Below are 13,435 nucleotides of genomic sequence, written 5' to 3' on the forward strand. Positions count from 1 at the left end.
AAAAATAGAGCTAGTCCACGGTGAGATAATATTGTTAACTGCGGCTAAATTCAGCATAATCCACTTTGGTAAAGTACATCGTATTTCATACAGCAAGAACGTAAAAGGAATAAATTGCTGCTATCGTAGATTACTTGTGTCTAATATGCAATTGTTAAACTGTGTTTATGTCTTTCAGATCACGAGATAGCGTCCTCTGGCGTGAACCGTGAGTACCTACTTTACCTACATACGATTGTTCCATTGCCTGTTATGATGTATCAACGATTTATGTGATCGTAGGGTCAGCTCTTAATACTAATATTAAGACTTAGAATAATTCACGATTAAACTTTTTCCAAGAATTTAATTAAATATATTGTTAAGTTAATCGGTACATTTAGATAAAACGAGCGAATACTCATTCTAACCCCACTACTATGCAAATTGCTTTCGAAAAGATTCTATTCAATGTTTCTATACTGAACAACACTGAATACGAGTTTTCGTTTTCACTAAAAGATCACGAAAGAATGCTCTTGCTCTAGCTCTAGCTCTATGTTCGTTTTCACTTGTAAAAGAACATAAAAGTTTGAATTCCCTTATTAATATTAAAAAAATATTTATATCAACAGATAGATTTTAATCGAAAATAAACACAAGCACAACCCTACGTTGCAAATGATCGTCAATTCGTGATGCGCTTTACCTATTTGTGAAGCTTTCAATGTTACTGCCAAGCTTAACGTCATAACGAGACAATTTAACACTTAACCTTTGTTTTCAACTGGGAGCTATGCTTTTTAATTTATTTTAACTTATTTAATGTAATCAATACGGTTGATATTTTATTGAACTATTTATATTCTACACATATCATATCAATAATTCCACATAATCCTTTGGTGTAATGGGCGTTAGCGCAGTATAGAGGCAATATTAATTTATCTAAGGTTTACTTTACTAAATTCTTGTTGATTGAAGTGTTAATTGCATTAAAATTTGTATAGTAAGCTGTTGAAATAATAAAATATTGAACGTCAATCATTAATTATTCTTTCCCACAGATTATGCAATTTGCCCAAGAATTTGCCCATAATACTTGCCATGTCCGTTGAAAATTAAAGTATCTGTAGTAAATGTAGTGCAGTGAAGAATTCTTAATTGAAGCAAATTTATATCGATCAAAATATGATTTACTACTACTGCAATAAGCTGTTTAACGAAGTAATTTTACGAATTTAACGAAGTATTGCAATTTAATTTGCAAATTAAAGCTGAATGTATTGCAGGTAATCTATTAAATACGTCATCGAACATTGAAAAGTAATGAATTCTTTCTTTATTGCACTATTGAACACTGCAATTAAATCGCATTAAGACCACCCACCATAGTTTTAATAAAAATTTATGTGTCTAGTATTTATATGTATTAAAACTTATTACTAAAATGATTGATGTACCATAAACAAATGAAGGTTAATTCTTATTCTTTTGTTTATTTCTATTAGTAGGCGATTCTGTTCAAACTATAAATTATATTCAGCATTTCTTCCACTCGTATATCGATCAATCAATAAAGAGAAAAACTTATCGCAATTTTTTATCTTTCTCTGAATTATAAGTGAAGAATCAGTTATTTTTTACTAACACCAGACACGATAACATTCTTAAATCATAATGCAGTAGTCCATTTTAACATGCATTAAAAAAGTACCGCTATGAAGTTCCTACAAGTATAAATTAAATCCAATAAGAGCAAGCAAACCGCTCATAATTTTGATAAATGAGTTGGAAAAGTTTTTATACATAGAAAAGAACATTAAGACGGTTGCGTGTTTTCTAATTTGAATTGTAAATTGATAACAGGCGTTAAAATAGTATTAAGACCGCTGTTTAATAACGTATTACTATGTAATATATCATATTTCGTGTCTGCACGTTTTATTTGATGATAATTTTGAATAGTCTTAACTGTGTTATTACTTTGACTTACGAAAGAAATAATACCGTAGTTGTTGCATAGAATGCAAGTGGAAAATAATTACAATATTTTGCTCTATATTTCCTAACATTGATTTTATAGCTTACGATGTGAGTTGATGAAAATTATTATACATACATACATATGTTTTCACAGAAATTTATCAATGAACAGTTATAAGGCTCTGTATATAAAAAAGCTCTCAAATGACTCTGTGTTTAAATTTATTAAAATTTAATATAGATAAAATAAGCGTGTTAAAAACCTGCATTCGTAAGTCATCAGGCATCACATAGACACTAATGGAATAAAAAAACAATTATTTCTAAGGCCTATTATTATCTACAAAACTTTGATAGATTTGCGAAGCTCGTTTGAATGCCAGGAAACAGGAGAGATTCAAATCATGACTATATAAGGGCAGGGTAATTGCTTTCCGGTAAAACTGTATGATTAATCGATTTGGTGGTGTTTCTGAATAGATGTTAATGTAACCGGAATACACTCGTATTGGTTTTGCTTTTACTTTCATACTTATTACTTATGTAATGAAATTAATAATTTCGTTCTCATGCCCAAGTATGTGGTGAAGACAGATTTGAAACATTTGCATTGGATTTTCCAATTACAATGAATATTTCATTCATTATAATATTTTAATGTACATTATTCAGTGCGTAAAATATATTATACATTCTTGAAAAACCACATATTGGTCAGCTTCAATATTGAATATAATTTGAATTCTACTTATTTGCATGTTTCTATGTGCAGACGAATTCGCTGCGTACGTGACTTCGTTCAGCTGTCGTAAACGTGTTCTATGAACTAGCTTCTATACGAACTTACTTTTTTCCAGTGTAGTATATACAATACAGAGTATGAGCTTAGTAGAAATGCAATACGGATTTATTTTAAAGATTTTAAGTGAAATGTAAGTACGTAAATACATTATCCGTTATGACTTTGCTATTATTAAAAAAATAAGCTTTATACGAGCTTTTTCTTCATTGAAACAGTTTCGGACTTTTTTAAATTAAAAAATAAAAAGATGGTTCTATAGAGATTTTATATCAATTTAAAGACTTCAAATGAAATGTAATTTAATGCTATAAATAGCGTTAATAGAAGCAGCATTCGCGCAATATTTTGCCAGCATGTATTCTTTGATCTCATAGCCTGAAGATAAAATTTATCAGACAGCGGCCTATTACCATAATAAGATATTACTATATTAGTTTATTGCTGTAAACAGCAAGTTTTCAATTCAAGTAAGTCATTCCGAGTGTCTATTACAAGCTGCGACTTCTCTTAATATGGAACCTATTGAGATAAATCCTTGATAAGATGAAATATAACGTCTTTATAAAGGGGACTGGTAACTTTGATTAATTTTCTTGTAATTGCTTGACAAATATTACAGTTAGATATTGCTTTAAAACTATATCTGGATGCTATGCTTGGATCAATGGGGACATCGGGGAAAGTAGAATGTTTGACGAATATTTGTACTTAATTTATTCACAATTATTAGTGTAGGTATATTATTAATAAAATATTCAATATCAGCATTTTCATTATCATATTTAGATATTGTAATTTTATCCGTGTGCGAAGCCGCAGGCTATAATGTACGTTAGATACAATTTAATGCTATAATTAATATTGAACAAACTCATTACATACAGTATCCATAAAATACATAATTTTACATTTTATCGCATAGGTACTTTGTACACAGCCGTATAAAATTTAACTAAATTCATAGCAAACTTAATTATCATTAATAACAATACGGCACGGTAATAAACCTATTCATTAAATAATTAACTATAAAGTTACATGGGATATCTATCGCATGTGTATTTAACATTCAATAAGGTATTCTAGCAATGTCTATCCGTTTTCAAATAATATTTACGATTCATTGAATGCATAGAGATGTCGCTAGCAGGCGGTGTAAATCATCTTTCGACTGAACAATGCGCGGCAAGGTGTCGCACGCCCCCTCAATCTGTTACATTGTATTGTTATGTTGCTTATATGTACGATTTATAATATCAAAATGTGCATTTTCACTTTCTGGTTAGATAGTCAATAGTGAGGTATTTTGAATGCACTGCGGTTTCTCCTCTCATTTGGCTTATGTAAACATAGAGGAACTTCAGCTATCATGTGACATAAATACACATACATTACATTCATAAGTCATAACTCACTACAAAATAATTTTATTATTGTATAAAAAATCTATTACGATAGTCTACAAAAAACCGCAACAATATTAAACAAATGTGGACCATGCACTTATTTATTTCTCACACAGAAAATGAAATAAATTGTAAAAAGAAAAGTCGAACGCCGTGAGCGACACTATCCTAATTACTATACGCAATTATTTGTAGAACATGCAATCGGTAACCTCCTACATTCTCGCCGCTATTAAATATTCCACTAAAAAGAGGTATTACAAAAGTTCCTACATAATGATCGTCACTTTCTTCAATTATAAAAAGTGCTGGATACATCGCCAGTCAATGAAAAAGTGTTTAAAAAAAGTTAACTTAATTGTTACGCTATTCGTACGCCCCGGGGTACCGCCCGCGCCGCTCTTCGCGAGACGCGTCTCACTTTTTGGTCGTTTTTACACTTTTTTACGTATCGTTTTCACTTTTATATCGAGTATTGATTGACGAAAGCGATAAGCGCTAATTTCAAAGTAAATACCATCTAATTTGTTTACAATTGAACGAATTGCACCACTTTCGAGCACTTAATTTGCGAAGCTTTGTGTTGTAATGAAAGCGATGCAAACGTTATTAATTTGCGCGTGGCGTGAATTAATTAGTTTACTTTGTATAATATTTATACAAATATTAGTAGGTTAATTGTTATAAAAACTATGCTATTTGTTCATGCACCATGTATTTTAGAGTAATTAGTATTGATATAAACTGTCTATAACTGTTTTTTATACAATTTGTTATTTTACTTCTTGTACACTGACTGTACATAAAATTATTTATAAATTCCCATAATCTTTGCGATTCATTCAGTGATAAATATTTTGTCGTATCTACTACCACTACCTAACAAAAAAATTCTTGTAGATTTTTTATGCAAGTTGCATACAAATTATTTCTACAGTCCTGCTAATTGTTACAGTATAGGTTCATTTGTTTTATTTATCTGTAAAGTATACATTTAAACCTTATTTCTCTTACCTAAGATTAAGATAATCGATTGCCACGTCTTGAACAATTAATGTTACGATAAACGCAAACTTTAGTCGCATAACTTCTTTTTATAGCGGTTGTTCCATTTCAACAGGTTGCGTTTATTCTTGCTTGGGATAAAAATAATATCGTATACTCGTTAGTGAAGGCAGAAGCCGAGAACCTCTATTCTTAGCTATTTACAATGATGTGTTGACAGTTAGCTTGTCCTGTGTTATTTAGAAGAGATTATTGCAATTGACCAATGTCTTTTAGATTTTATTGGTACGAGTCAAACAGGGGTTGATGTTATTTTTAATTGAACTTGGAAACCAGCGTCGTCTGTTTCTTGTTGAAGACTTGTAATTCAAGTCTTTAAAACTCAAAAAATACTGTGCCTTCGTCGTTCCAAAAAGTGGTAGGTATTCTAGTAATTTGGTGTATCAATTAAACGTATAAGAATCGATTTACACTTAAACTAGTAGGTAAACATCATACTTTTCCGCAATGAAATTTGATCGAAACTACCAAAAGTAGACTATCCGATCATGGAAATGTTTTCTCTAACCATGATGGTTTTAAGCAGTATTAATTTCGGTTACGTTCCAACTACACTGTTCAGAAACGACCTAGACTACTTTTTAATCTCGAACGAAGCTGGGATAAGCGGCTTGATTGAATATAAATCGCTTAATACGATCACCCAATAAGTGAAAACATTACAGTTTTCTTTTTAAAATCAAATTAAAACTATTTTTACTCCTTTCAAGATGTTGCCGCCTTAATTACGTAAACTTAAGACAAGCAGCCCTAAGCTCGAAGGTCGTCCAAAGGCCGGTTACTGACCTACAATATTTATAGCGACACGTCACAGAGGCGGGGCGACACGATACGATAATTGAAACATCTGGTTTGTTATATTTACTTAGAAATTATTATTTTGCCCACTTTCAATTAACATATTTTGTAAAAAAAAAAAAAAACTAGCACAGCAACTTTTAACATTGCCCTGTAGGGTATGTCAGACTGTTATACCAATTTTTCTTGACTTATCATTAAACAGAGCCTACCTCCACCTCATCTTTGACAACCAGTAATAGCCACAAAGGTAGCTTTGTGAGCTCAGTGAAAGACTGTATTCCTTTATTCATGTTATTGTTATAATTAAGGAAAGATTTTAAATTGATTTGCTCTATTTTGAAAGGACTAACAATTTAACCGCGTGCAATTTAATCAGTAGCTATAAGTACCATATTTTTTAAAGAAAACGAAAAACGATATAGATAAGCCGCGAATTTGATCCATTAAAAGTGAGTCATAAATACTCGACCGCCGTGATAACTATCTTCCAATAAAAGACGATTGCAGGGCTTAGCATCCGAGTAATTATTAAAAGCTGTACTTTTAAACGCGTATAAAAACTGGCTTCAACTGTATTTATAACATTGTAAAGTTACGTGTTCTCGGCTAGCGTTAGTATAATGTTGCCAGTTGTCAGGCTAATTCTCCATGCCAGACGACAAGCACGGTTAATTGATAAGGCAACCCACACGCTATACAAACTTCCCGAGCGTAACGGGATTAAGGAACTGCAGTGAAAATGTACCTTTTAAAAGTTCTAAGATCTATGTCAACGCTAACACCTTGCATATAAGATTTCATTCTTAACTCATGAAAATATCGTCACTCTTATAAAACTCTATGTAAGTATGTATTTTAAAGCATATCTAACTACTAATTATTTAATAATTAGTATTTGTTATTGTCACCAAATCAAACAATCACAATTTTTACGTTATTATCCCATAGCACATACGATTAAAAAGGACGTGTTAACTATATAATTGTATTTTCTGGTAGGTACCTTGACGGCGCTTTTGTTATATTTTCTGCTAAAATATAATATTTTTATCAGACCGTAAATAAAGAAATTACTTTAGTGGGTTTAATAATCCATCACGTTTTAAATACTTAGTGCATACTCCGCAATGCACATATTTCATGAAAATGTTGTATTTAATATCCTCTTAATACAATAATGTATAACATTTGCAGCACTTGCATTAAAGAGAAAGGTGCTAACAAAAGAATTATCTATTGCATTGTACATTGTTTATTACCAAATGATTATTTGAAAATTGAATCAAGAGAGAGCTATTTTCTAGTGAAATTAGAATAGATGCATTTGTATTGAAGTTTAGTTTATAATATTGAATTGTTTCTATTGTACAAGATGTGTTATTATAGTAATGAGAATCGTATTGATAATAATATTTAGACGAAAACGAAAGTGATATTGCGAGAATAATAAAATGTTACGAAGAAATAATTTTATAGTTGTATTGAAGCGAAATGACGAATTACACAATCAAAGCTTCTAACAAAAATAATCTGTTAAAAACATCTACCTTGTTCTTGATAGTATCGGTTGATAATATTTGGTAAAAAATATATATATATTTACTTTACTCTTAGAGAATATATGTATGTATATTACAGAGTACAGACTCTGACTGTACCTATCTATAGTAATATTATAAAGCTGAAGAGTTTGTTTGTTTGTTTGTTTGTTTGTTTGTTTGTTTGAATGCACTAATCTCGGGAACTACTGATCCGATTTGAAAAATTCTTTCGGTGTTAGATAGCCCATTTATCGAGGAAGGTTATAGGCTATATTTCATCACGCTACGGGCAACAGGAGTGGAGCCACGGGGGTGAAACCGCGCGGAGCAGCTAGTATTCTATATAGACGACTTGGTAGTCGTGTATACAAAGACGAAGATTTAAAAAAGACGTAATTATAGAATGATATTGGACGAAGCTGAAATAAGCTGGTCTTTAATATTATGCAGTTCACTTAACTGAATGAACGTAAATGTTTCACACAACACATTTCCTAATAACCTGCCACTTGCCAGCGTTTAGTGTTTATGATCTTTGATAGATAGCTATCATTATTTGATGAATAGTACAAGAAACCAACAATGCTATGAGACGTAAATCTAAAGTAAATGTATACGCTTCGAAAGGCAAATACTATTAGATATCGACTTACTCGTAGATGAAAAGTCTTCAAGTGAAGAATTTACTGGTGTGAAACATGATTGATAACTACATTTTAATTGGAAATTTAAATGAACATGTTTACTTTAAATGCAATTTTAAAATGATCTGTATATTTATCTAAGACAATAAGAGGAGAATATATCTATACTAATATTATAAAGCTGAAGAGTTTGTTTGTTTGTTTGTTTGAACGCGCTAATCTCGGGAACTACTGGTCCGATTTAAAAAATTCTTTCGGTGTTAGAAAGCTCATTTATCGAGGAAGGTTATAGGCTATATATCATCACGCTACGAGCTACGAGCGGAGCCACAGGGGTGAAACCGCGGGGAGCAGCTAGTATAATATAAAATGTACATATTATTTTATTAACCTACTTAATTTACTTACAAATAACAAAGGATCGTCAGAAGCGAGGATTTCTGTAATAGTTAATATTGTATAAATTGAACGAGCTTTAGTAGGTTTTCAGACAGATTTTAGATAACATAACAGTTTCCAAACACGCAAGCTTTGATGGATGTTTAAACAGAAGACATGACTCAGGATGGAATTAGGTTATTAATTAATTATAGATATATTATAGTGCAAACCCAAAAAGGAAAAATTGTATATATTTGAATATTATGTTTAAAAAAATTCATGTAGAGCATAGTTTATTTCAATTATTTACGTTTAATTTGCAGAACAGCAAGCAGCTAGTTCTTTATATTCCATGAAAACTAGTCAAATTGACCTTTTTAATCCAATGAACGAGTGTCAGAAGCACTTTTGTAACAAAATTGTTTAAATAAAAAGAAAGATATTAAACGTAAATTAACACATCTTGTCAAATCGGAGTCGTCAGTGGCGTTCGTGCTGCTCCTGGTTAATCACAAGATCACAAGGAACTGAGGCTACCTTAATGAATTCTTTAATGATTCCGTCCCTTCACGAACTTGACATTAGGAGAAATCATTAACTTGTACATGATTGTATCGTCGCTGCTTTATTGAATGTCGCTGAAGATTTACTCGGCTTATTATATAATTGAAATTACGAGTATTTAATCAATGTGATATTGAATGTTTAATAAATCATTGAACCATAATTATGGTGAGGGTCAGCGTAAAATGTGAGGGGTTTTAATGGTAGGTTAGTGATGAAAGTTCCCATATATTCCTCACTTTTAAATGGTGGTATGTAATTTTTGTAACTGCTTCTCTCTCTACCGAATACTTTGCACCTTTTCATCAGATTATATCTGTGTGTTTATGTGTCTTCTACTTAACATTTCCATTGAAATAAATCTTATTTACGATTCAGTATTTCTATAAGTCTTGTGCAGTGCATTCTGCGTTATACTTTACTTATAAATAAAATATACAAACATTTATTATATGTCATTGCATTTCTTCTAACTGTAATCCAAAGAGGCCAGCGGCAATATTCCATATATTTGCAGATTATATTTTGATACGATCGTTTAAATGATAAAATGCGTGTTCGGAGAAAATGATTTCGATTCTTGATCTTTATTATAGTATGGTAAGAAATTCGAAAGTCCTTAATCGGCCCATTTGTCACGAAAATAATGCGCCATTGTTAAAAATATCCGCCATCTTGAAAAAAGTGTTACACCGTTAATTTAAAACGCAATCGTTTAATAACCATTGATTTTATTGCCCCAAATTATACTTAATGATTTGTGTAGTTTTTATAAAAAAAAATCCTGCTTCCTTATTTAAATGCTTTTGGAAATAAAAGCTTTGTGTTTAGCAGTTGGTTATTCCTTATTACGGGTTATAAAAATGTTAGCGATTAGTAAGTTTAAGTGCCTATGTGGGTACGATATTGTTTGTTTATTGTTTCGATGAGAGGAACAATGTTTTTTGTACTTACGTTTAAAAAATGTTTCTTCATTGGATTTTTATCTTGGTTGAGAATTGATTTAAAAAAATAATTATAGATATTAGATACATCGACAACTAGATATTTTAATAGAAAATTTTGCGTCGTACTAAATTATAAAAACAAAATTTATTTTATCCTTTAAAATAATTTATACGTTGTAAAAACATGAAATAATGTGAAAACTATGGAAATTAATAACTATATTTTAGCTCTTAAGTGAAAGGTTAAACCTAAGTGTAATCTAGGAGTTTATTTATTAAAGGAAATGATAATCATGGTACAACTTGATTGTAGCATTAAAATATCTACGTGTCAATCTTCTCCACACATTATTAAACAAATGAACGGGAATTATGGTAAATATTTCATTTAAGGTTGTTAACGCAGGAATATATTATGGTAATTTGGTACTTCAGATGCAATCTTATAAATTTACTTGGATTCTGAGTTGTATAAATGGACTTCGTATTTTATTGAATGTTAATTCATTGGTATAGGCTCTACAACGTTCAATGGGCATATTACGATTCACCTTATTGTCCCTCCTAAAAATGTTAGCGTGGCTGTACTTACATTTAACATGAATATACCTATTAAGAATATTTTATATATTTCGCTTTTTTCCCCTGATTACTATATACCTAGTTTCAAATAAGAAAATAATACGAACAAATACATAAAAAAATACCAATAAATTAAAAACAAAACATTCAAATCGATTTGCCACATGCGGAAAATTGATCTTAATATCATTCAAAACTATTACATAAAATATGATTTCTCGATAGTTATGATATAACATATTGTAATTTTAAATTCAATGCATGACCGTTAAATCATGGAATACAGTAAAAGCGGAACAAATGCAGCGATTTATTATTGAATGAAAACTTATTCGATGTACCTACGCTAAGGTTCCGTATCTATTATATTCAGATTAATAATAATGTACAAAAAGAATAAAGTATGTAGGAACCAATTATTTAATTCATCAATTACATTTTTAATGTATTTGTTTCTTTAACTAAATAATGAATTGAGAATAATTATGTCTAAAATTATGTTTAAAATTCAAATTCAATGTATTTATTTGTTTTTTTTACTAAACAATTAATTATTATTAACAAATACATAATACGCTGTAGTTCAATAATGGAAGACATAATATGCAGTATAAGGAAAACGGTGAACTTTATAGCAGAAAAATTCGTCTGAATGCTAAATTTCCTTTTTCCTTTTTTCAATTCATTTCATTTCATTTCATTTCATTTCAATTGTAACGATAGTCGGAGCGTAGTAGCGTCAAACAAAATTAAAGCGAAAAAAACATTTTATAATCGTAATTTCGTGAGAAAGGTCGTGATAATTTCATCTCACTTTGTAAAAGTGCAGACAGATTTGACAAATCAATAGTATTCGCTGTATTCGTCAGTAATAGTTGTCGTGGAACCCAAACGAGACGGGTATTTACTGTCAAAGTTATGTAACAGTTGAAAACAGTTGAAATTAAAGTTGGCTCGTGCTAATTGTAGGAACTAACCGATTGATTGTCGTTAATTGTATAGAGATACCCGACGCGGCACGCGTGATTTGACAAATGTGTTCTTGTTAGTAATCATTGTAATGTGATTTAATTGCCGTGTTGTTTGAAGTGAAAAATTACGTGTTCAGTTTTTTATTTATACAGGTGAGTTATGCTATGATTAGTGTGTTAGATATTTGTATTTTTTAATTATAAACAGTTAGTTATGGTACTTATGGTACATTCATGGTTTATTTAAAAGCAGTACCTACTTGATTATATTTGTACACAATTTAAGGAATCTGTGTGTGATATATTTTTATGTTTTCATACCATAAAGCTCAAAATACTTCCATCAGAAAAAAAAATATAAAAGAATTGATTTTGAAAATCGATAAAATTTATTTTCAAACTTTAGTGTCCATGTATGTACCTACCTAGTAGATTATTAATATGAATATCTAATTTATTCCTACAAATCAATTTAATATTATTTTTTGTATTCCATACGAGCTTCTTTTTGGGTTGAACTCCTACCCGATCTCATATATCATCTCTATAACATCCTTACTTAAATTATAATATAAATAAATAAGCCATCATCTAAGTTAAAATCAAATAAAAATAAATATTTAACAATAAACAATGATCAATTTATTATGACATAAACGATTCACTGTTATTATTTGGAAGCTCTATAAGATTGATAGATGAATTATTCTTAACATAAAGTTTTTATCTGGTCTATTTAGCATTTTAAACAAATATAAGCAATCAATAAAAGATGATAGATATATGGTAGCTAACTGTTAACCGCAATAGTAGATTGGCAATTGTTCATTGACCTTACATATTATAAAGAAAATATTGGATTATAAAATATGAGGAAATGGATAATACCTTAAACATTTTCCGTTTTCGTTTTACATTTTTTAATCACCAATGAATTTTACATCGTGATGATGAGGATTTGCCGTTGTTCAAAAGGGTTTGAAAAACAATGTAGGTAGGTAGGTACAATGTAATACTTATTTTGATATATTTAACTACTGAACTTTAAAGTAATCAACACATTTGCGCTCAATTAAGTAAGGAATATAAAATGTGTAATAGTGTCAATGTATGGGATATATATTTATGTGCAATTCACAAAAAGATCGTGACTCTTCAGACCAAAAACACTAACAACTAACAAATGATGCTTACATGATTTCCCTAACGTCATTATTAATTCCTTCACTCTCGAGCAAAAAGTCACATAAACTCTCCTTTTTTCAGATCGATCAAACAGAACGGTTCGTTCCCGGGACAAATTACGTCACCAACAAATAAGGTAAGGCTTAGGTTTTAGAGCTAGTTCATAGAAACATTACTTATTTGTACGTACTTGTAACGGCAGTATGCGAGCTTCCAATTATTAGTCTTTGACTTTTTTAATTGATATAATTGATGTAATTGTTTTGTTGTAACAGTAAATCATTGATTTAATGGTAAATTATATTCTAAGTAATATTTATTTATTATTTTATTTTAAAAATAAATAATAGTTTATATTTCTTTGCGCATTTAAAAAAATATTTTTTACGAGAAAATTATCAATGGATTTTCAGTGAAACAATAACAATAGGTAGTTAGGGGCCATAAAACATACCCGGGACTGATATAAACTAACGTTTTCTTTCATAATGATAAAGAAAGAAAAGCGTGGCTTTCCTAACTATGGGATCTATCACATCAAATTCATCTCAAGAATTAAATAAACATCGAATTTATTGTTC

At 30.1% G+C, this 13,435-nt stretch overlaps 1 protein-coding gene across 3 annotated transcripts in view; it reads left to right on the forward strand.

The window, feature by feature from the left end:
- Window positions 1-13,435, forward strand: part of LOC149906667 (uncharacterized) — a 60,598-nt gene that overhangs the window by 27,563 nt on the left and 19,600 nt on the right. The window contains exons 2-3 of one of the 3 annotated variants that reach the window (XM_090104833.1): window positions 179-208; window positions 12,936-12,990. The gene's annotated coding sequence lies outside the window, so the exon portion shown is untranslated. The remainder of the gene's footprint in view (window positions 1-178; window positions 209-12,935; window positions 12,991-13,435) is intronic. The other 2 variants (XM_090104834.1, XM_090104835.1) reach the window with 2 other exon arrangements.

Source organism: Colias eurytheme, chromosome 8, assembly GCF_061535395.1.
Source record: "Colias eurytheme isolate Ceu_HAF_F1 chromosome 8, ilColEury1 Martin Lab GWU primary, whole genome shotgun sequence".
Taxonomy (NCBI): Eukaryota; Metazoa; Arthropoda; class Insecta; order Lepidoptera; family Pieridae; genus Colias; species Colias eurytheme.